General features: G+C 40.3%; 1 long non-coding RNA gene across 1 annotated transcript in view; it reads left to right on the plus strand.

The window, feature by feature from the left end:
* LOC138987993 (uncharacterized) overlaps nucleotides 1-22,659 on the plus strand; it is a 46,062-nt gene that overhangs the window by 177 nt on the left and 23,226 nt on the right. Inside the window, exons 2-3 of the long non-coding RNA XR_011464348.1 lie at nucleotides 242-467; nucleotides 4,429-4,515. This is a non-coding gene — a long non-coding RNA (uncharacterized lncRNA). The remainder of the gene's footprint in view (nucleotides 1-241; nucleotides 468-4,428; nucleotides 4,516-22,659) is intronic.

A 22,659-nucleotide genomic window follows, 5' to 3' on the forward strand; every position in this document is an offset into this window, starting at 1 on the left:
TCCAATTTCCTTAATATGTATAAATTATTTCTTTAGGTATTTATTTGTTATAGCAAATATAAGTGTTGGGAACCTAATTTATTATAGAAGATATTGAATTTCTACTGGTAGATAAAGAGGTTAAATATTTTTTCTTGTCCTATTTCAGCAACATGATTAACCATGATAATTTTCCATTTGCCTCTTCCTCTATTACAAGCATCTCTCTCTTTCCCCACCCTACCCTCCTTGTTTTTTCTAGGAACATAAGAAATTTAACCAATTCACTTTCTTGGGGGTCAAAAGAAGAAGGCTTCAGCTTGGTATTTTATCTCTAATGGAAGCTGCAAAGGATTTGTGTACACACTGACCTCCATAAGAGCAATATCATGCCTAGAAATTAGAGAATTAATTACACATGCATGGTTAGCAGAGAAGTGAAAATTGAAGAGTGAACATACCAGAGTACTGGCAATAATATGATTTAGGTATGTAGTAGCTGCACGCCTCCCCCTGAATTCTTTCCTCTGGGACCTTGGCTGGCAACGCAGCCCAGAATTAAATAGACAAAGATGAAATGCTGTTTGGCTTCTGAGAAATTGAGTTGTTTCATGAGCTCATGGAAAACTATAACCAGATAGTTCTATCCAACTGAAAAGTGCTGTCTAGCCTCCAGCAAGGCTCCTGGCCTCTTTAGGTGTCAGTTTCCTTGTCTGGAACAGAAGATATTTAGATATCAGTATATGCATCTGTCTGGGTGAGTGCTCAGTTGTGTCCGACTCTTTGTGACCCCATGGACTATAACGTGCCAAAGCTCCTCTGTCCATGGGATTTCCCAGGCAAGAATATCGGAGCATGTTGCCATTTCCTTCTCCAGAGGATCTTCCTGAGCCAGGGATCGAACCATCTTCGCTTACATCTCCTGGATCGGCAGGCAGATTCTTAAACACCTCACCACTTCATTTGGAGCTTCCGCTCCAAATTTTTGCATGATTCTTTTCTAATTTGTATTTCCTATAGGGTCCATGGGATTCCCTGGTGGCTCAGAGGGTAAAGCATCTGCCTGCAATGTGGGAGACCTGAATTTGATCCCTGGGTCGGGAAGATCCCTTGGAGAAGAAAATGGCAACCCACTCCAGTATTCTTGCCTGGAAAATCCCATAGACGGAAGAGGAGCCTGGCAGGCTACAATCCATGGAGTTGCAGAGATGGACACAACTGAGCGACTTCACTTCATAGGGTCCGTAGTAATAGGATGCATGCTTGCATGCTAAGTCGCTTCAGCCATGTCCAACTCTTTGCAACTCTCTGGACTGCAGACCACCAGGCTCCTCTATCTGTGGAATTCTCCAGGCAAGAAAACTGGAGTGGGTTGCCATGCCCTCCTCCAGGGGGTCTTCTTGGATATATGCATAAATTTAGACAATTCTTCCAAATTCTCATTGTCTGCTGCTCCCTTTCATCTCACAGCCAGATTCTAAATCCTTAATCCCTATATCACTTCCTATTATAGAAGGGAGAGGAAACTGATGACTACAGAATTCCTATCTGTGAAAGCATTGTTTGTGCTGAGCAGGAGTGGCTTTACAGGAGTTGCTTCACACACCCTCACCCTGCCCAGCAGTGCCTTATAAACAGGGGCTGGATGAAGAGTTTCAGTTCTGTTCTGTGAAAGGAGCAGATGGGACCTTGGAGGGGGAGGGGACCTTATCAGGAAGGAGATGGGGGAGGTCAGAGGAGATAAAGCTGGCCTGCAATTTGAATGGAAGCTGGAGTTGAGGAAAGGCGAGAAACAGTGCAAATTCCCCAGTGATTGGAATGCTAAGATTGTTTGTGGCATATGCCACTCCCACCCCTCTTCCTCCCAAATTCTTCATTAAGTTTGCTCTAGTCACAGCCTAGACCGGGTGAAACTCTGAGAAAAGGGGAGTTGTACACAAGTTGTGTAGGGGACAATCAGGTTGTAGAGTTTATTGATTCTATATGGAAAAGGAGGGATGCTTCCTTAAGAGGTGAAATGACAGCAGAGATCAAAAATTCAGAGAAATCAGAAAACTCCTAGAACCAGAGGCCCGGAGAAACCGAACCCTCTGTGCCACTCACCATTTCTTAACAAGAGACTCAGATTCCATCCCTAAGTACGTCAGGATATTTGAACTATTTTAAGTATTAAAGGACGACGTGATTGTTGCAAGCTAGAAGATTTGGAATCATCCAGGTAGCTGACATCTGTTATACTAGGACAAGTGAATAATAATAACAATAATTCTACTTTTTATTTTCTAAGATTCAAGAGAATAGAATTAGAGATTGTTTTTAATGTGCATATTCTTTCAACGATTCCTTTTGGATCTTTAAATTTAATTTAGATCCTTTAAATGTAATAAGTCAGTAAAATAGGAAGCAGTATTTTCAACAATCAGCCTTTAGAGATTCAGTGTGTAAAACGAATACCTAAGGCTTTTAAAACAAATAAGTATATCATCTCCTTCATATCACATTCACAGACTAGCTAATGTTAGCCTGCCTTTCAGTACAATAAGGTATAAATGAGATGCAAAATATACATTTTCATTTAAATTGATTTTTTTATTTGGGGCATTCTATTAACCATAGTTTGTGAAATGACAGACTGTAGACTAAAAGGAAATAACATATTGTTCAGATTAACCTGACTTGCCATGAGCTTCTGCATTAATCATCAGGTTTTAACACCAATAGAAGTCATGCTTTACATTTGACTGACATACACTATCATTTTGCTCCTAGTTAACATACTGCACAAAAGTGATAATGTGAGGGATTTTTCTGAAGGATTGATTGCAGACCAAGATAACTCCTAGGAGGGGAAAAAGGCAGAATATAATTTCCCTTGCTTGGCTAATTTCTTTTTTTAATCTTGAAGGACAGTACATGCCTAGTGCTCACAGAATTTTGAATAAATAAAATTATTTTCTCATCATATATCTGGCATTATATACTGGTAATCCCTTTAAATCAGAGCTTAGTTTCCATTTGTAGGTCTGAAAATATGTAGATTCATTTTTGATAAATATAGTCAGTATATTTGATACTACTGATGACTAAAATGGAGGGTGAGAGAAGACCTTGATAAAAGATATAAATTATTGTCACAAAAAGTCACATAGTAACAAAAAATCATGGATTTCCTATTTGCCTAGGTGTCATTTGCAAGATGCTCAGATATTAACAACAGTTCCACCTTATAACAAAATTTAACTATTTGTTTAGCTGCTTGATTTGAAACAGTAAAAGTGATTTTATTTCCCCCAAATCAAATACCAGACAAAGCAATTCAGGATTCAATTTGGTCTTTTTATCACATGTTATTATACACATATACAAAAATAAGATTAACAAAGTACTTCCTATCATAATGTAAATATATCCATTCACTCTAGATACTGTTAGATGTCACATATGCATAAAATTAATTAAAGCACCTACAAAATAATATCCCCAACAGAGAGCCACGCAATATGTATATAATTCAATTGAACTTCTCTACAAGTTAACCAACTCTTAATAGCCATACATACATGCTTATGGCAGCTGTCAGTTTAGAGAAATTATAGTTGTGCATGGCCCAGAATAAAATCTTTTAATACCATCTATGTCCTAATGGAAAACAAAATTAAACAAATGAGCTGTGTTTAAAGATACATTAAAATATTACACTCAGATACTTCTCTGGTGGTACAGGGGATAAGAATCTGCCTGCTGATGCAGGGGACATGGGTTCGATCCCTGGTCTGGGAAGATCCCACATGCTGTGGAGCAACTAAGTTCATGTGCCACAACTCCTAAGCCCACATGCCCTAGAGCCCGTGCTCCGCAGTAAGAGAAGCCACTGCAATGAGAAGACCATGCTCTGAAATGAAGAGTAGCCCTCACTCACTGCAACTAGAGAAAGCCTGTGTGCAGCAACAAAGACCCAGCACAACTAAAAATAAAATATAAATACATTAATTAAGAAAATATTATACTCAAATCCTATCTGTCATCACATATTCTCTCCTGAAAGTTAGTTTCCAACATTTATGTCCGTATACTATGTGCGCAAAACATTTAAGCTCTTCTTTACCTTTCAAGATTTTTTTCCTGGTCCTAGAATCATTTTCATAGTTGTGAATTTCATTCTATTCCATCATGTGACATTATCCCCACCTTTATTTTCCCAAACCAAATTAATCCAAGAGGTGGCTAACATCCGTGAAAGATAGAGTAACCTTTAAATATCTTTCTTTAAAAATTATCTTCATGGCCTTCATGTAGCCAATAAATGATAAGAAAACTGTATTTAGGAGAAGACAGTGTGAATTGTCTCTGATGATATCTTGAGAATGTAAAATATCCTTGAAAAAAAAAATGTAAAGAAACTCAGAATTCCACACTTACCCAGTGAATGTTCATTTTTTTCTCTAACAGATTTCCAAATTAATTTAAAACAAGCTGCATAAAAATTATGACATAATTTTCTGGACTGCAGAATCAATGAGTTGCTCTCCTGAGATGGTGAGTACCAACTAAGTCACCTGATTCTGAGAGCCCACTCTTGGAAACCTGTGGTCTCTTTTGAGTAGTGATGGGAAAAATACTGAGAACCACTGGGCTAGAAGATTCAGTTCTGACAACCAGGCAGTTTGAGTTCATTTGGGTCTCTGACTTTTTCAGATTTACAGTTAAAAATCCTTTTTATGTCTGTTTCTGCCAAGCTTATGTCCCTTCCAAGCTGTATATCTTCCATATTCCTTCTCCTTTTCTATGAGTCTAAAAGAAAACACTTTGATCCGTTAATGGAATGTAGTTGACCCAATGCCCTCTCTGTCACAATGTTGATTTACAGCCGCCAGGAGCAACGGGCAGCAAGCCAGGCTGCAGACAGTGACTAAACCCCAACAACAGGTCAGATGCGGTGCTTGCTTAATGGGCCCCTCTGTCTCCAGTGAGCAGCCCGCCTGTCACAGTGGGTGCAGCTTTCTCATGGTAGGAATTAGTTGCACACATTTTCCTGCCTCCAGGATTTGTCAGAAGGCTGTCTATGACCAGGATGAGCCACTGAAGAATCATGCTCTAATACTGGGTCCCCTCCTGTGTGTGGGGAACCTGGCCAGAAGGGGAAGGGCAGGGCACTCACGTTTAGTGAGCATCTACCTCTGCTAGGTATTTGACACATGTGATGTTACTGATGTTTTCTGGCATCTCAGTGAAGTTTAATTATTCACACATGAAAACACTGGTTCAGTGATTAGGAAAGGACTCAGCAGGGTTGAGATTCCAGGCCTGCCTCACATGAGCAATGATCGTGTTTTTTCAGCCTAACCACACTGCCTCCATATTATTCTGAGAAATGCTTATGTCACTCAGTAACCTAGACGTTTTACAAAACCTGCTACCAACAGGCAACGAATACCTAATAAAAGTGCATTTTTTGTGTTACAAAATTATCATTTGATACAAATGGTTATTTTGAAAACCATGCTAGGAGATGTCCATTTTATCTCTTGTATTTTCTAAAAGCTCATAAAATTTTTGTCTTGAGTATTTTGATAAGTACACAAGCCCAGGTCCTGGAATTGTATAGCATTGAATTTGGGGTTCAGAGAATGTACTGGCATTCTTCATCTTTGCTGAATCCCACCAGAGATCGAAGAATCTGAGAGATTAATTTCCAGTTAAAAATGGTAGATTGACCACAATGTTTATTCCCTCCTCAAAATGATGTCAAAATGATATTAAAAGAATTCGGAAAGTATTAATATATACCAATAAGGACAATGGCTAGACCTGAAAATGGAGGGGTGGTGGTGGTGATCAGTCAGTGAATGTACCTATTGATCTGCAGGTCTCTGGTGCCCTTTTGCCTTCCTACTCTCACAATTCCAAAAACCAAACCACAATGTATATCTATAAAGTAAATGAAATGCTGTGAAACTTTCTGAGATTCTGGAACATTCTCCTATGCCAGAAGTATGCTGCTTATATTTTGTCTTGGGCCCATTGAAGGTCTCTTGAGGTAGGCTTGGTCAGTGGGTATTTTCATCTCATATCTCTGGAAGTCCCAACATTCTGTTTGCATTTTAACAGCTACTTACTAGATAGGCAAGAGCACGAACTGACTTGGTGCCAAGCTAATTGTCAAGCTCTTTTGCAGTGAGCCAGTTTGGCAACATAAAACTGTAAATTTTATAGTGAACCATATGATAATTTTGTCATAAACTGGGTTCTGAAGGCATTTCTTTTCAACCACCAGTGTGTATTAAGTCACTTCAATAGTGTCTGATTCCTTGCGACCCCATGGACTCTAGCCCATGAAGCTCCTTTGTCCATGGGATTTCCCAGGCAAGAATACTGGAGTGGGTTGCCATTTCCTTCTCCAATAGATCTTCCTAACCCAGGGATTGAACCTGCTCTCTTGTATCTCTTGCATTGGCAGGTGGGTTCTTTATCACTAGCGCCACCTGGGAAGTTCCAACTTCCAGTAAATCTTAGAATAACCCTTTACCACCATAACCCCAAACATGAGAAACAATTGCTCTGCCGAAAGTCATGCTTGTGTCTCTACTTTGCTTCACTTCTTCCCCTCCTCCATGCTTTCAGCTGCTTTGCTACATCCACTTGCGTGAAGTCCACCTACAATGGACTTGGTACAAACTATTAAGAGTAACTGGAAATCACAAATATTGCTTTACACTGTTGGACTTTCTTAGCTTAGGTTAAAGGTTTTACAGAATCCCTTCTGGAGCTTAATTTTTCCCCTCAAATCTTACTGTAAAGTGAGCCATAGACCATTCCTTTAATATCACGTGATCTTAAGATCCAGGCTTAACTGTGAATGTTGTTCCACATACATGCTTACATTTTAAGTAACTAGAGTATTTGCTGCTAGAGATCATGGAATATTTTATATTAATTTTAGTGTCTCTTGACAATAGACAGCACCATAGTGGTTTTCAATACATTTTTGATGCATTAATAATGTATCAATGAAAGAACCGTGAGTTGTTTTTTTTTTGCTCAGAAAAATTGTCTTCTTTTTTAGATTTTATGTGCCACCCTTCTATTTCCAGATTTTGCCAGTACCTTCTGTCCTAAAACCCATGTTACAGGATAAAAATAAAAAATAAACCCCTATTTAGCAAAGTCTGTATATTTAGGTTTCTGTTATTTGCAGCCATATGCACTCTTAACTGGAGAAGGCAATGGCACCCCACTCCAGTACTCTTGCCTGGAAAATCCCATGGACAGAGGAGCCTGCTGGGCTGCAGTCCATGGGGTCGCTAAGAGTTGGACATGACTGAGCGACTTCACTTTCACTTTTCACTTTCATGCATTGGAGAAGGAAATGGCAACCCACTCCAGTGTTCTTGCCTGGAGAATCCCAGGGACGGGGGAGCCTGGTGGGCTGCCGTCTATGGGGTCGCACAGAGTAGGACACGACTGAAGCAACTTAGCAGCAGCAGCAGCACTCTTAACTGATGTGTATGTGTGGGGGGAGGGATGTACCACACTCCTGCTGAAACAAATCATTAAGCAGGTCAATAATGAACATGTTCTAGGAGGAATTTGTATTGAAAAGGCTTTGCTGTAAATTGGCCTAACAGTCACTTTCATGGATGCTGAGTATGAAATTGGAAAAGAATAGGTGTGTGTATACGTATAACTGCATCACTTTGCTGGGCACCTGAAACTAACACAGCATGGTTAATCAACTATGGTGGTGGTTTAGTCGCTAGGTTATGTCTGACTCTTGCGACCCCATGGACCATATCCTGCCAGGCTCCTCCGTCCATGGGATTCTCCAGGCAAGAATACTGGAATGGGTTGCTATTTCCTTCTCCAGGGGATCTTCTCGACCCAGTGATCGAACCAGGTCTCCTGCACTGCGGCAGATTCTTTACAGACTGAGCTATGAGGGAAACCCTTAATCAACTATGAAGTATGAAGTGAAAGTTGCTCAGTCGTGTCTGACTCTGCCACCCCATGGAATATGCAGTCCATGGAATTCTCCAGACCAGAATATTGGAGTTGGTAGCCTTTCCCTTCTCCAGGGGATCTTGCCAACCCAGGGATTGAACCCACGTCTCCTGCATTGCAGGCAGATTCTTTACCAGTTGAGCCACCAGGGAAGCCCAGAGATGTCTGGCAAGCATACAAATACATGTGATAAAAAGTGGAGTCCAGTGCCTACCATGAAATGGGTGTAGATGCAGTGGGTAAAGACTTTGCATTTTGTTGGGGAGATCTGGAAAGCTTCATAGAAGAGGCCTTGAAGATGAACTAGATTTCAGTAGGTTGAAAGGTTAGGATATGATCAGAGAAGAGAACGGTGTAGACAAAGGCATGAACGTGGGAACATGGAAAGTATGATCTTAAATGTTACTAGCTACCATACAAACTATACTATTTTTTCCCAACTCCTGATAACTGTCAAAATAACATTTTAGATCACTGAGATGCTGCATTTATGTTTTAATTCAGCTACCACTGACCCTTTTGTCAGAGAAAAAATTTATTTCTCTGTTTAGTTCTAGCAACAAAAGGATGAACTGAGGACATTGTGAATTGGTGGTATTAATTAAACAAATTCTTCATTTTTACCCTCTCTCTGTGATAGAGTTTGGAATATACTAGTACCATATTTATTTTCCATGATTTTTTGGAAGTTGCTGTTTTTAACGACCTCAGGATTATAATAAATGCAATCTCCTTGACTATCTTTGCCCACCCTGTAATGGGTGATGATCTTTAACTGGACTCCTTCTCAAGCAAAAGAACATTCTACAAAGGAACTGATAGGGCCTGTGTACTGATAAGAATGTGTATTTTGTGAATTTTTCCACAGTGTGGGAGAATCCTTAGTGAATCTTTATTCACCACTTTAACTCCTATATTTTTAAAATCAAGTCTCTGATATACTTTGTTCCTTGATGGTGGGATGGAGAGATTACCTTTCTTCAAGGTTGCCAAGTAATTAATACCATGGACTTCTTGGCACATAATCGGAGCCAACCATCTGAATGATTGAACACACTGTAGGGTTTTCAGCAAAGAAATGTAATTAATTAAAAGTGTGCGTAACAAAAATTATATTCTCTGTGGGCACAAGGAAGCTGGAATAATGCTACTCTGAAGCTGCCACATGCACATTGTGTATTGTTCAACTCTAGACAGTGACATTCGCAGCATAGTCTGGGGAATGGCACCCTTGTTGCTGGGTGGTGCACAGCCGCCAAGGCCATACAAGGCAGCCCGGGCCATTCTTTGGTTGTCTTTTGTTGTGCTGACTGTAGCTGAAGGAGTCTCTTGCCAAGTTTCCCTGTATATTTTGCCGTTCCTGCAGCTCTTACTTTTCTTGGAGCTTTGGCAGTGGGATCTGTTGGCAGCTCTGTTATCCTAGGCCGTCTTTGCCTGTGTCCTTGAGTTCCTAGACAACCTTGAAAACTGACATGCATATACCCACAGTCTTTGATGGGCCTTTAATGGGGATATTTTCTCTGTTACCATTTTTTCCCCTCCTTCCGGTTGCCAAGGTCTTCCCCTGCCTGTGACTTTTTGCTTCTAAGAGAACCATATTTTGTTTTTGTGTCCTTTTATGAGGGTGACTATATCATATACAGCCTAACTGAGAACACTTTAAAATATTTCATATGGTCATCCTAATACAAGGACACAAAGACCAAACATGATTCTCTAAGAAGGAGCTATTGATAATGACACTGGGATAACAAATATAAACTGGGACTATCCTGAGCACCCTGGGGTGTCTGATCACCTGCCCTTCTCTCTCTCTAAGCTGATATGCAGCAGGTTCACACCTTAAAGAGTAGGAGCTATGTGTGGGATATTTCTGGGCTTCCCTGGTGGCTCAGATGGTAAAGAATCCACCTTCGATGCGGGAGACCTGGATTTGATCCCTGGGTGGGAAGATCCCTTGGAGGAGGGCAAGGCATCCCACTCCAGCATTCTTGCCTGAAGAATCACCATGGACAGAGGAGCCTGGCGGACTATAGTCCATGTGGTTGCAGAGTCCGACATGACTGAGCGACTAAGAACAGCACATGGGATATTTCTGTTCAGTGAATCATTAGACAAAGCACCTTCACCATTAGCACCGCTCCCAGGACTCCAGACCTCCCTCCAGCATCTCAACAGCATGGCTTTGGCATGGCCAGAGGCCTATAGGGCACTTGCTTGCTTGCTAAGTCACTTCAGTCGTGTCCAACTCTGTGCGACCCCATAGACGGCAGCCCACCAGGCTCCCCCCATCCCTGGGATTCTCCAGGCAAGAAGACTGGAGTGGGTTGCCATTTCCTTCTCCAGTGCATGAAAGTGAAAAGTGAAAGTGAAGTCGCTCAGTCGTGTCCAACCCTCAGCGACCCCATGGACTGCAGCCTTCCAGGCTCCTCCATCCATGGGATTTTCCAGGCAAGAGTACTGGAGTGGGGTACCATTGCCTTCTCCGTATACCAGGCCTAAGGTTTGCGTGTGCTATGATTATTAAACATAATCATAAACAGTTATTAAACACCTTGCTATTATGCCAATTCTTTTACCAGCTCCCTAGTCTCCCTTTCTCTTACTTTGTCATCTATCAACCTAGTCTCAGGACTGTGAAGATACCCACAGTCTATTTTTCTGTTTCATCTCTATTATACTTGTATGTCACATTCAATTTTGTAGCTGTTATTTATACTTATCATAAATAGCAAGATATTTATTTAAGAGAGGAAGGTATTAGATTTTGTTATCAACATTACTGAATTGCAGGGTATTTATGGTTTCTTCAAGCAAGGAGCTTTGAAAGGAGAGTTCTGTCTCTTCTCATAATCACAGCATTGTAAAAAGATTGTTTCTGTGTGTGAATCCCCTCCCCTGGCTGGAATGTGGAGAAGACAATTGGTCTCCATGAATAGGATTAAGAAAACCAAAGGAGAGTTTCAGAGAGTTAGGGCTAAGAAGAGGGAAGAAAAAGATTGTGTTGTTTTGCTCAAAAATCACATGGCAAATATTTCGGATTACTAGGTCAAGTTAAGGCTTTGTGAGAAGTAGAGGAAAAAAAAAAAGAAATTTTGTGACTGGTGAAAAAAAAGTTTCTTTTTTGAGAGCATCAACTATGAAACTTGGATGAAATTCCCCATATGGCAATTGTGAATTGAAGGGTGAGTTCTGGATCAAGAACCAATGTTTTCATGGCTTTATATAAATGTGAGACCTGAAATATTTAAAATGCTAATAGGCATTTAGCAAAGACTTCTTTGAAAATTTGGTATCTTTTTGGTCATGTCCAGAACTGAGATAGAGACAGGTGTAAGGGGAGCATAGAAAGTCTCACAGTGTGGAGACATATAGAAAGAGCATGTGACCCAGAGTCAAGTGAAAAATATGGGTTCAAATCCCAGCTCTGCCCCTTGCTAACCAACCTCTCTGAACAGTGACTCTTTCACCTTCAGTTCTGTTCAGTTCAGTTCAGTCACTCAGTCGTGTCTGACTCTTTGCAACCCCATGAATCGCAGCATGCCAGGCCTCCCTGTCCATCACCAACTCCCGGAGTTCACTCAGATGCACGTCCATCAAGTCAGTGATGCCATCCAGCCATCTCATCCTCTGTCATCCCCTTCTCCTCCAGCCCCCAATCCCTCCCAGCATCAGAGTCTTTTCCAATGAGTCAACTCTTTGCATGAGGTGGCCAAAGTAGTGGAGTTTCAGCCTTAGCATCATTCCTTCCAAAGAAATCCCAGGGCTGATCTCTTTCACCTTAGAACAAGGCAGATAATACTTTTTCTATCATGTTGTCAAGATTTTACAACTTAATGTACAAAAACTGCCGACTAGCATGCCTGCTGCTGCTGCTGCTGCTGCTAAGTCGCTTCAGTCATGTCCGACTCTGTGTGACCCCATAGACGGCAGCCCACCAGGCTCCCCCGTCCCTGGGATTCTCCAGGCAAGAACACTGGAGTGGGTTGCCATTTCCTCCTCCAATGCATGAAAGTGAAAAGTGAAAGTGAAGTCGCTCAGTCGTGTCCGACCCTCAGTGGCCCCATGGATTGCAGCCTTCCAGCCTCCTCCGTCCACGGGATTTTCCAGTCAAGAGTACTGGAGTGGGGTGCCATTGCCTCTCCGACTAGCATGCCTACTCCATAGTAAATGCTTAATAAATTCGTGTCTTAGAATGTGGGCTATTTTAATGCAGAATGTAGGTACTAAGGTACTTGATTTTTAATAAAGAATTTAAGGCAGAGAGAAAGGAAGGATAAATGTGACCTGAAAATTGGATAAACCTCCATGTGTGGAGGGTCTATGGAATGTGTGGAGAGGTGAAGAAATACACACAGTGAGGGAAGGAGAAAGAAGGAAACTGGCAATCCTGGAGGTGTTGATTTTATATATCAGGTTAAGACAGGTGACATAGTGATACCAATATAGGAAATGCAAGAGATGTGTGTTCCATCCCTGGGTTGGGAAGATCCGCTGGAGAAGGAAATGGCAACCCGCTCCAGTATTGTTGCCTGGAGAATCCCATGGACAGAGGAGCCTGGAGAGCTATAGTCCATGGGGTCGCCAAGAGTCGGACTCAACTGAGAGAATGTGCATTCACACACACAAGACCAAAGAACTTCCTGGCATACACATGATGCCTTTGCTTTTCTGGAGGTCAGAGGGAAAACTGTAGCAATTTCTGGCTGAAGAGACTGAAGAAAGTTCTAGTGCTAGCATGACTGCAGCACAGGGTCGGTATTTTGCTGAGAAGTTCATAACCTTGAGGTCTGTAGGCTCCTAGAGGAGGTGTATGGAGAAGGCAATGGCACACCACTCCACTACTCTTGCCTGGAAAATCCCATGGATAGAGGAGCCTGGTAGGCTGCAGTCCATGGGGTTGCTAAGAGTCGGACACGACCGAACGACTTCACTTTCACTTTTCACTTTCATGCATTGGAGGAGGAAATGGCAACCCACTCCAGTGTTATTGCCTGGAGAATCCCAGGGACAGGGGAGCCGGGTGGGCTGCCGTCTATGGGGTTGCACAGAGTTAGACATGACTGAAGCGACTTAGCAGAGGAGGTATAAGTGTGCTTCAGGAGGCCCTGTGAACCCCTCTGAAGCTATGGGAAAATCTTGGTAGATATTTGTGTCCTGGGAAACAGGCTCCATCATGTTCTTTGGATTCAACAAGAGCCGTCCTGGGAGTTAACTCCCACAGTCTATGGTTCCCCACTGTGTAGCAATGATATAGTTTTGGAAACTAATATCTGCTCTAGGGAGGTGTGCTTGATCTAAGGATAACCCCACATCTTCGCAATACTTGGTTTAAATTAGAGAGAATAGAAAAATAAACCTGATGTACCCATCACTGAGTGTTTTTCCTGACTTTTGAGAGAGAAAAACTGCTCTTTGACTAAAGGCACAGTCAGGGGAAGCATGTGACCAGCCTACAACTATGAAGGGATGAGTCTGACACTGTGGACGGAAGCACAGAGAAATGGAAAGAACTAAAGCCCTCATGACTTCAGTAAGCCCTGGTCCAACCATTTCCTGAAGCCTGACCTCCATCTGGACTTCCCTCCTGTTACTGATAAATGTTATGTAAGTGACCTTGGGTAGGGTTTTCTGTTACTTTTAAACAGTCATAGCTGAATGGAGATAGTGACCCCCAAAGCTGAGAGCCAGTTGTTTACGCTACATTAAAAGAAGAATCATAGAGAATGCTTAAATGAACTGTTTCATGGTTAAAACCATTTCAGTATAACTGGATAATGATGTCTTTCTTTACTTCATCTACAGAGGTGAAATAATTTGTGCTTTTCACTTTAATATGAGTGCCCTTGAACCCTTCTATAATGGTAGTGGGAAGAAGGAGCACTATCACATAGATGGAGGTGGTAGTGTGAAACTTAGGGAGTGTGCGTGGGGGAGGGCCTTTTAATTATGCAGTGTATACACTTATGCTTTCACGATAGTTTAGAAAAAGTCATATACATAAGAAATGTAATCAGGAAGGTCTGTGATGCAACTGTCTCAAGGCATCACTGGGCATGGAGCTGTCTGCTTTCAATCTTGATCCACAGTGCTCTTTGCTAGCCTTTTATCCTGGAGGTAACTCTTCTGCTTTGGTGCCATCGGTAATTGGATGGTCTCTGGGCACCAACCTAGTCTGTGTGCTTCACTTGCTTTACAATCTACAGAGACACAACTAAACCCTAACTTTAGTGGAGGACTATCCTCCCTGTACCCTTCTCATATCCACTCCTCATCCACACTGAAGAACCCTGGATTGGCACATCACCTTGCTTTTCTCTCTAGTGCACACTTACTTAAACCCCATATTCTACTTCCAGCTGCTCTCTATACCACTATAGGTCATGGAAGACTTGGGAAGATGAGGAGGGTAATCTATGGCCCTCCCACGGCTAGATCACAAAAAATGAAAGTGAAAGTCGCTCAGTCCTGTCCAACTGTTTCCAACTCCAGGGACTATAGCATCCCAGGCTCCTCTGTCCATGGAATTCTCTGGGCCAGAATACTGGAGTGGGTAGCTGTTCACTTCTCCAGGGAATCTTCCCAATCCAGGAATCGAACCCAGGTCTTCCACATTGAAGGCAGATTCTTTACTGTCTGAGCCACCAGGAAGCCCAGATGGCACCAGATTGCAAAAGGAGGGTAATTTATGGCCCTCTCGTGGCTATATCGCAAAAGAGTCAGGTATGACTTGGCAACTAAACAACAATAACAATACGGCTGTTAATAATATAATGTCAATGGCAAGATTTGCTATCTCTATAGCCTCTTCCATAATTCTGTGAAGTTGACTCTTCTAACACTCTAGACAGAAAGTTAGGTGAATGTCTACTTTACTCTCAGAACTCAAACTTAAAGGAAAATCTAAGGGAAATTCTGTGGGTCTATCCTTACTGCTATCCTGTTTGCATTTTTATCAATTCGATTAATAAATAGAAATCATAGTACTCTAGTCTACAGATGACACAATGCTGGGAGAAACAGCCAAACACAAAATATCTGAAAACCCTTGTCTAGTGCTTACTATATCCGTTCTTCTATCTACTTTACCTGTATTAGCTCATTTAATTCTTATTTCATAGATGAGGAACAAGTTACTCGCCCAAGGCCACTTAGCAAGAGAAGAGTAGAGTTGAGGTTTGAATCTAAGTGGACTGGCTCTAAAGTACATGCTCCTAGTCTTTCTGTTTTGATGCCCTCAGCATGGTGTAAGAGTTAAGCCAATAGAATGGGTATTTTAGATATGCTAAAACAAACAGCAGAATACAATAGATAAGGAAAGAGCTGATTTTACAACAGATTATATGAAAGAGGTCAAGGGTTTTTGGTTGATCATAAGCTGGATTTGAAAGGAAATAAGCTGCTTCTAAAAAGGTTAACACAACCCTAGACTTCTGACAAGGAAAAATATGATTCAGCAGAGGAAGTAAATGTTCCACTGTATTCTAACTCTGACTAATAGATTATGCTGGAATATTTCATCTATCAGGTATCAGAGTTCACGAGCAATACTATCCAACTCAAGATGTTAGCTAAAATGATGTTCAGTCCAGTGACTACTCCATGTAAAATGAGGGCATATAATAGCAGTTTTTAGATATTTGAAGAATATCTGAAGAGGTATGGTCTATGGTATGGTTAATATCTTAGCTCAAAACCAAAAGGAATCATCTAAATATTCAAAGTCTTTCACAATAGTTAGGGCTGCCTCATTAAGCAGTGAGTTCCCAGGCAATAGAAGGTTCAAAAAGTGTCTGGATGACAATTTGTTGAACATCTCATTTGTTGGAAAATAGTGTTTATTGGAATAGCATTGCAACAAAGCTGTTTTAGGAATCTGGGTTTTCTTAGGAATCTGGCTTTTCAAAGGTAATTTTTAGCCAAAAATCAGGTATCTACACAATTGTTAACTGGAAAGCATCAAATTAAGAAAGCTTTGAAGGACTCATCTTAGCATATAATAATGGGCAATATTACCATTAAATTTGAAGGAAAAATACTTAAATGAAACTCCTAAACTCCTTATCATATATTTTACAAAAATGTTGGAATCCAATTTCAAATGGATGTTTTCCTGCCACTTTAGTGTTTTTAAGTGCTTTGTCTTTGAGAAAATACTGTAATAAATAAAAGTGGGCAAGTGAAGTGGCTGAATACCCTGTCAAGATGCCCTGTCCAACGAGTGCACATGTGATGAGTGAGGAAGGGAGAAAAGGTTAATGTAATTAGAGAAATGAATTCTGGGTAGCCCCAAAGAGCATGTCTTGTGAGTCATCTACATTCACATTTCTTTGAACTTTGTCTATCCTAAGGGAGATGAAGCAATTACATAGACATAATGTGTTACCCTTTCAGTACAATGCAACCCACATTCCTCCATACATTCATCATCATCAGTGGTATTTGTGTTCAGTGCTGTCACGCAAGCTAGTTGCCAACAATTATTAAAAAGAAAACCGAAAGGTTATGCATTTAGGAGATAAAGCATTTGAAACATGCTCTATGAAGATGTCAATCCATTAAGGGGAAAAAAATCACTAAGAAGCTCCTCAAAGATACTCCTGCATCAAGAACTATCTCCAGAGACCTACGAAGTAAATGAAGTGATTATCTGTCACTCACAATTCTCGGAAATGGAATCCACAATGGCTGTGATATAGCTGCATATGAGCTTCCCCTCACATTTTTACCTACATTCTCATTCACTGATTGTGAAAGTCTTTTTCTCTGGACTTTCTCTCATTACCTGCTTTTTTTTTCTTTAACAATAAACAAAAATACTCTAGATTTCATTACCAGAGCCACTTATGTAGGGAGCATCCTGTCTGGCACGGTGTTAATACTACCTCTCTCAACTTCTCAGGAAAAAAAGAAACTATTTTCAACACATATTTTTCCTCCTCTTACCTCCTCCCCTCCCTTTCTCTTCTTTCCTCCTTTTTTCTCTCTTTCCCTCCATTCCCTTCCTCTTACTCCTCCTCCCACTCTTCCTCCTCTTCCTCTGGAATTCATGTTTCCCTTAAAAATGAATTTTCTTCTATCCCAATTAATTTTCTCAGACTACAAATAAAATAGCACTTATGCTGTGCTTGCTATGTGCCAGGCAGTTTACTAAACACAATGCATATATTGGCTCATTGGTCTTTGTTGGTCTCTCCAACCTGAGAAAGTATGCCCTATTGTTACATCTTTCAGAGAAAGAAAACCAAGGCATGGAGAGGTTGTATAATTTGGCAACAATCACATGGTAATGAGGTCTGAACACAGGCCTTGTGGTTCCAAAGTCCATGCTTGAACCAATGACACATACCCCTTCTCGAACTTTAGGGTTTTCCAGAGCATGGCTTCCTTAGAGACTGATAAAGAAGGGAACTAACATTTACTGGGTATCTAATTCATGCCAAGCACTCAACATATATTATCTAGTTAGATCTCTGCTACAGCACTTCAAGTCAGGGATTATGATCCCAGCTTTATAGACAAGGTTAAAAAAAAGCAAACTTACCTAATGTCACACTGTAAGTTACAGAAACAGATTTCTGTCTAGCTAATTCTATACATTACCTTCTTCATATTAGATTGTCACTTGTAGCCAAATATAGAGCAAGAAGCCTGTACCTGAGACCTCATCTTTGGCACTGTCTTCTCATTCTCATACCTTGACCTCTTGGGCACTCTAGAAAACTTGAGATAGTCAGTCAAGGCTTCATTTTTCTCTTAATTAGTCCTCAAGAATGTGCTCTCTTGTCTGGTAGACTTAGGCAACCTATGACCTCAGCTGGTTCTGAGTCATGCTGCTAACTCTGATCTGCATCACACACTTTTTTTTCTTTCTTTGTGGTCCTTAATCCTGAGATGGGATATCGAGAGGCAATGACTACAGAAGAACCGCATGCAGCACATTATAAGAACTATTAGGTTGAACCACATATGAAACAATGTTGCATACTTTTTATATGAAAGAAACTAATGTTTTTGTTGGTAAAATAAGTCAAATAGTGAAATTTAATATGGATCAGCATCTTATGTTTTACAATACCCATTTTTACTTCAATAATTTGTATAAAGTACAGAAAATAGACCAATTTTTAAGGAAAGCATAATACTATTGTGAAAGTATACTTGTATCAGTATGTCTAATATAATTTTATTTCTTATCTAAATCATTTTTGGTGGGCCAAGCAGCTCTGGCAGCCTAGCATTTGCCATGCTGCTAAATCTCAAAGAAATTTAAAAATACATTGAGTTTCATGAAAATTAAAATATAGCGTATGTAAATTTGGGGGATCTAGTTAAAGCAGTGCTGAGAGGAAATCTATAGTGCTAGGTACCCTAGAAAAGAAGAAAAATCTCAATTGATAATCTAAATTTCCATCTTAAGAAACTAGGAAAAGAATTATAAGATACCCCCCAAGTAAGCATAGAAAGGAAATCATAAAGGAGGACATAAATAAATGAACTTGAATATAGAAAAAAGGAAAAAAATCAATGAAACAAAGACCTGATTCTTTGAAAAGATTAATAAAATTAATAAGCGTCCAATAAGATTAACAACATTGAAAAAAAGACACAAGTTACATAAATCAGGAATGAATCACTGTAACAAGGTCTATATAAGTATAGACCCTGCAGACATCAAGAGGGTAATAAGGGAATACTGCACAGAACCCTATACGCATGAACTTGACAGCTTAGTTGAACTGAACCAATTCTTCTAAAAGCACAAACTACCACAACTCATCAAATATGAAATGGACCATTTGAATAATCCTACAACAACTACAGATATTGAATTTATGATTTAGACTATCTTCTCCGCCCCTTCCCTAGGCCCAGATGATTTCATTGATAAATTCTTCCAAACATTTAAGGAGGAATGACTGCCAATTCTACACAGCCTTTTTGGAAAATAGAAGAGGGCACATTTTCCAATTCATTTTATATGGTCAGCACTAACCTGATAGCAAAACTTGGCACAGGTATTATAAGACAATAATAGTAATAATGATAACAATAGTACTAATACTATGTGACTCCTCTGCTTAGATCTGCTTCAGCTTCCTATGTAGAGGTGATAAGGAGAGGCTTATTTTATCCTATTCTTTGCAAGACACATACATTCTATGCATTCCTGATGAAGTGCTCTCCAGATGTGATTGACTATATGTGTGGCAGACCTAAACAGAATGGCTACTCTTGGGCTGATGATTAGCGTGAATGAATATATATTTAATACAAATATTTAATTAATATTTAACTTCTGTTATTGTTATAGCAATGTATTTTCCCATCAATAAGTAGTAAGAGCAAAAACTGTGCTTTTAAAATCACTGCGGTTAAAAAAAAATCAGTATGGTATGCATTCATGTTCATAACAGTATTTCTCAAAATAGCCAAAAGGTGGACATAACCCACGTGCCCACTGATGGATCAATGGATAAACAAAATGTGGCATATATATATATATATGTTGTATATATATATATATATGACAGAGTATTATTCAGCCTTAAAAAGTAAGGAAATTCTGATACATGTTACAACATGGATGAACCATGAGGATGTCATGCTAAGTAAAATAAACAGACACAAAAGGACAAATATTGTATATTTTGACTTACATGAGGTACCTAGAGAAGTCAAATTCATAGAGATGAAAAGCAGAATGGTGGCTGTCAGGGTCTAGGGGCAGATTAGGGGGAAAGTGGAAGTGAGAATGAATAGTTGTTTAAAGGGTACTGAGTTTTAGTTTTGCAAAATGAAAAGCATTCTGGAGATTGGTTGCACAACAATGTAAAATTAATTAACACTACTGAACTGTACACTTAAGAATGGTTAAGAGAGTAAATTTTATGTCTATTTTACCACAACTAGGAAAAAAACACTATTGTAAATACTATAGTATACATGCCTTTTCTTAAAGACATTTAGGATAACTTCCTTAAAGTGTTGGGGTCACATTTTAAAGTGTTTGGTGAATATTTCCGAAGTGTTCATAGAAACATGGCACCAGTTTATGCTCCTTGCTATTTAGTCGCTCAGTCCTGTCTGATTCTTTAGAGACCCCGTGGACTGCAGCAAGCTAGGCTTCCCTGTGCTTCACTATCTCCCAGAGTTTGCTCAAGCTCATGTCCATTGAGTCGATGATGCCATCCAACCATCTCATCCTCTGTCACCCGCTTCTCGTCATGCCCTCAATCTTTCCTAGCATCAAGGTCTTTTCCATTGAGTTGGCTCTTGGCATCAGGTGGCCAAAGTTTTGGAGCTTCAGCTTCAGCATCTGACTCTTTGCGACCCCATGGACTGTATCCCACCAGGCTCCTCTGTTCATGAAATTTTCCAGGCAAGAATACTGGGGTGAATTGCCATTTGCTACTCCAGGGGATTGTCCCAATCCAGGGGTTGAACCTGTGCCATCTGTATTGGCAGGAGGATTCTTTACCACTGAGCCACCTGGTTTCAGCATCAGTCCTTCCAATGAATATTCAAGGTTGATTTCCTTTAGGATTGACTGGTTTGATCTCCTTGCAGTCCAAGGGACTCTTAAGAGTCTTCTCCAGCACCACAGTTCAAAAGCATCAATTATTCAGTGCTCAGCCTTCTTTATGGTCCAATTCACTGGAAAAACTATAGCTTTGATTACATGAACTTTTGTCGGCAAAGTGATGTCTCTGCTTTTTAATGTACTGTAGGTTTGTCATAGATTTTCTTCCAAAGAGCAAGCATCTTTTAATTTCATGGCTGAAGTCACTGTCCACAGTGATTTTGGAGCCCAAGAAAATAAAGTCTGTCACCATTTTCAATTTTACCCCCATCTATTTGCCATGAAGTGATGGGACTGGATGCCATGACCTTAGTTTACTGAACATTGAGTTTTAAGCCGGCCTTTTCACTCTTGCAGCTAGATGTGACAATATAGCTAAAGTCTAATAATGAGATCTAAAGATAATGGTATGTATAAATAAAAAAAGTTGTATCTAAAAGTAATGGTATGTGGAGTTTCTGGAATGTTTTCTTTAAGTAAAGGACTTGTCTTCTTTCCCCTTTGTACCTGCTGCTCAGAATGTAGATAGGGCTGATGGGTCAGCTACCATTTTGGACATCGATTTCCACGTGAAAGTCACATGAAGCATAGCAACAAATAGAAAAGCTATGAATTCTTGACATCTGGAACTGCACTGTGGGCTCTGGACTGCCTGCCTCCAGACTGTTATGTTGGAGACAAATACATTTCTAGCTCATTTTGATCTCTTTGCTCCTGAATTTATCCTTTAGCTTTAGTTTTCATTCTTTTCAGTTTTTGTCATACAGGTGAAAAATACCTTAGTTTTGTTATACACAGCTCCTTGACCACTAAGAGATAAGATTTCTGGAGTTGTTGCTACTTTTAGCTAAGCAAAGGAGAGGTACCCAGGGGGAATTTTTTCTTCTTTTCATATCTGGGATGGCATATTGCTAGGGTTTGCAATATGAAAGAGTAAATTCATTATCATTACCTTTCTCTTTAATTCAGAGACTGTCTGGAAGATAAAGTTGCTAAGATCAATAGATATTTATTTAAACACTCTATGCAATTGATACTTGGAAAGAATGCTTATATTTTGATCATCATGCTTTAGAGGATTTTAATAAGGATAAAAAACCAAGGTGTCAGATACTTCTGATTTTTTTAATAAAACAACTGCCCTGAGAAACTGGATCTAATGTCTCAAGGCAATTTAAGCCTTGTTACTCTTGTGGGATGGGTATGGGGAGGGAGCATGGTGAAACTCTGAAACCTTTGTTGATGTTTTTTAACCTGAGTGTATTATCACATGGGGGGCTTCTAAAAACACAGATTGCTAGGCCCCATGCCTCCAGGATTGACTAGCCACTTTCTAGGCAGGAAGAACAGCAAAATGAGCAACTCTGGTGACACTTGCCTCACTTTAGGCATTCTGCCACCCTTTTGGAATAACTCTGCTAACTCCAGGGACCAGGGAAAACAATTAGAAGGAAACAGAAATGGCAAGAAGGAGACTGTACTTATTTGAGGTCACTGCTTAGATTTCATCAGGACTTTGGACTGATTTTCATCAAGTAGACTGGTTTCTGTCAAATTAAACTTTTCCTTATTCCCACAGTAGGAGCACCACGTAAAACCTAATCTCTGCTTCAGTGCATGAGGTGAAGTATTAGTCGCTTAGCCCTGTCCATATCTTTGTGACCCCATGGGCTGTAGCCCACCAGGCTCCTCTTTCCATGGAATTCTCCAGGCAAGAATACTGGAGTGTGTTGCCATTCCCCTCTCCAGGTGATCTTCCCCATTCAGGGATCAAACCCGGGTCTCCTGCATTGCAGGCAGATTCTTTATCACTGAGCCATCAGGAAGCCCTCGTTGCATACAGAGGACATTCTCCTTTTGGCATTAGGGAGCAGAGCTGCACACCCTCATCTTGTCTCCTTATAGATTAAATGATGCAACTGAATTTATATCACAGTGTCCTGGAGAACATGCAACTGCTATAGTAGATATTCCTGGCTATGTTTCAGCAACAAGAGAATTGCTTTAACTACTATTCCAGACTCCACCGATCTTTTCTGCTTTACTGTGTTTAGCATTAACTCTGAATTAGGATGTATGTGGTTGAAAATAAATGTTCA

Source organism: Bos mutus, chromosome 1, assembly GCF_027580195.1.
Source record: "Bos mutus isolate GX-2022 chromosome 1, NWIPB_WYAK_1.1, whole genome shotgun sequence".
In the NCBI taxonomy this organism is placed as follows: domain Eukaryota; kingdom Metazoa; phylum Chordata; class Mammalia; order Artiodactyla; family Bovidae; genus Bos; species Bos mutus.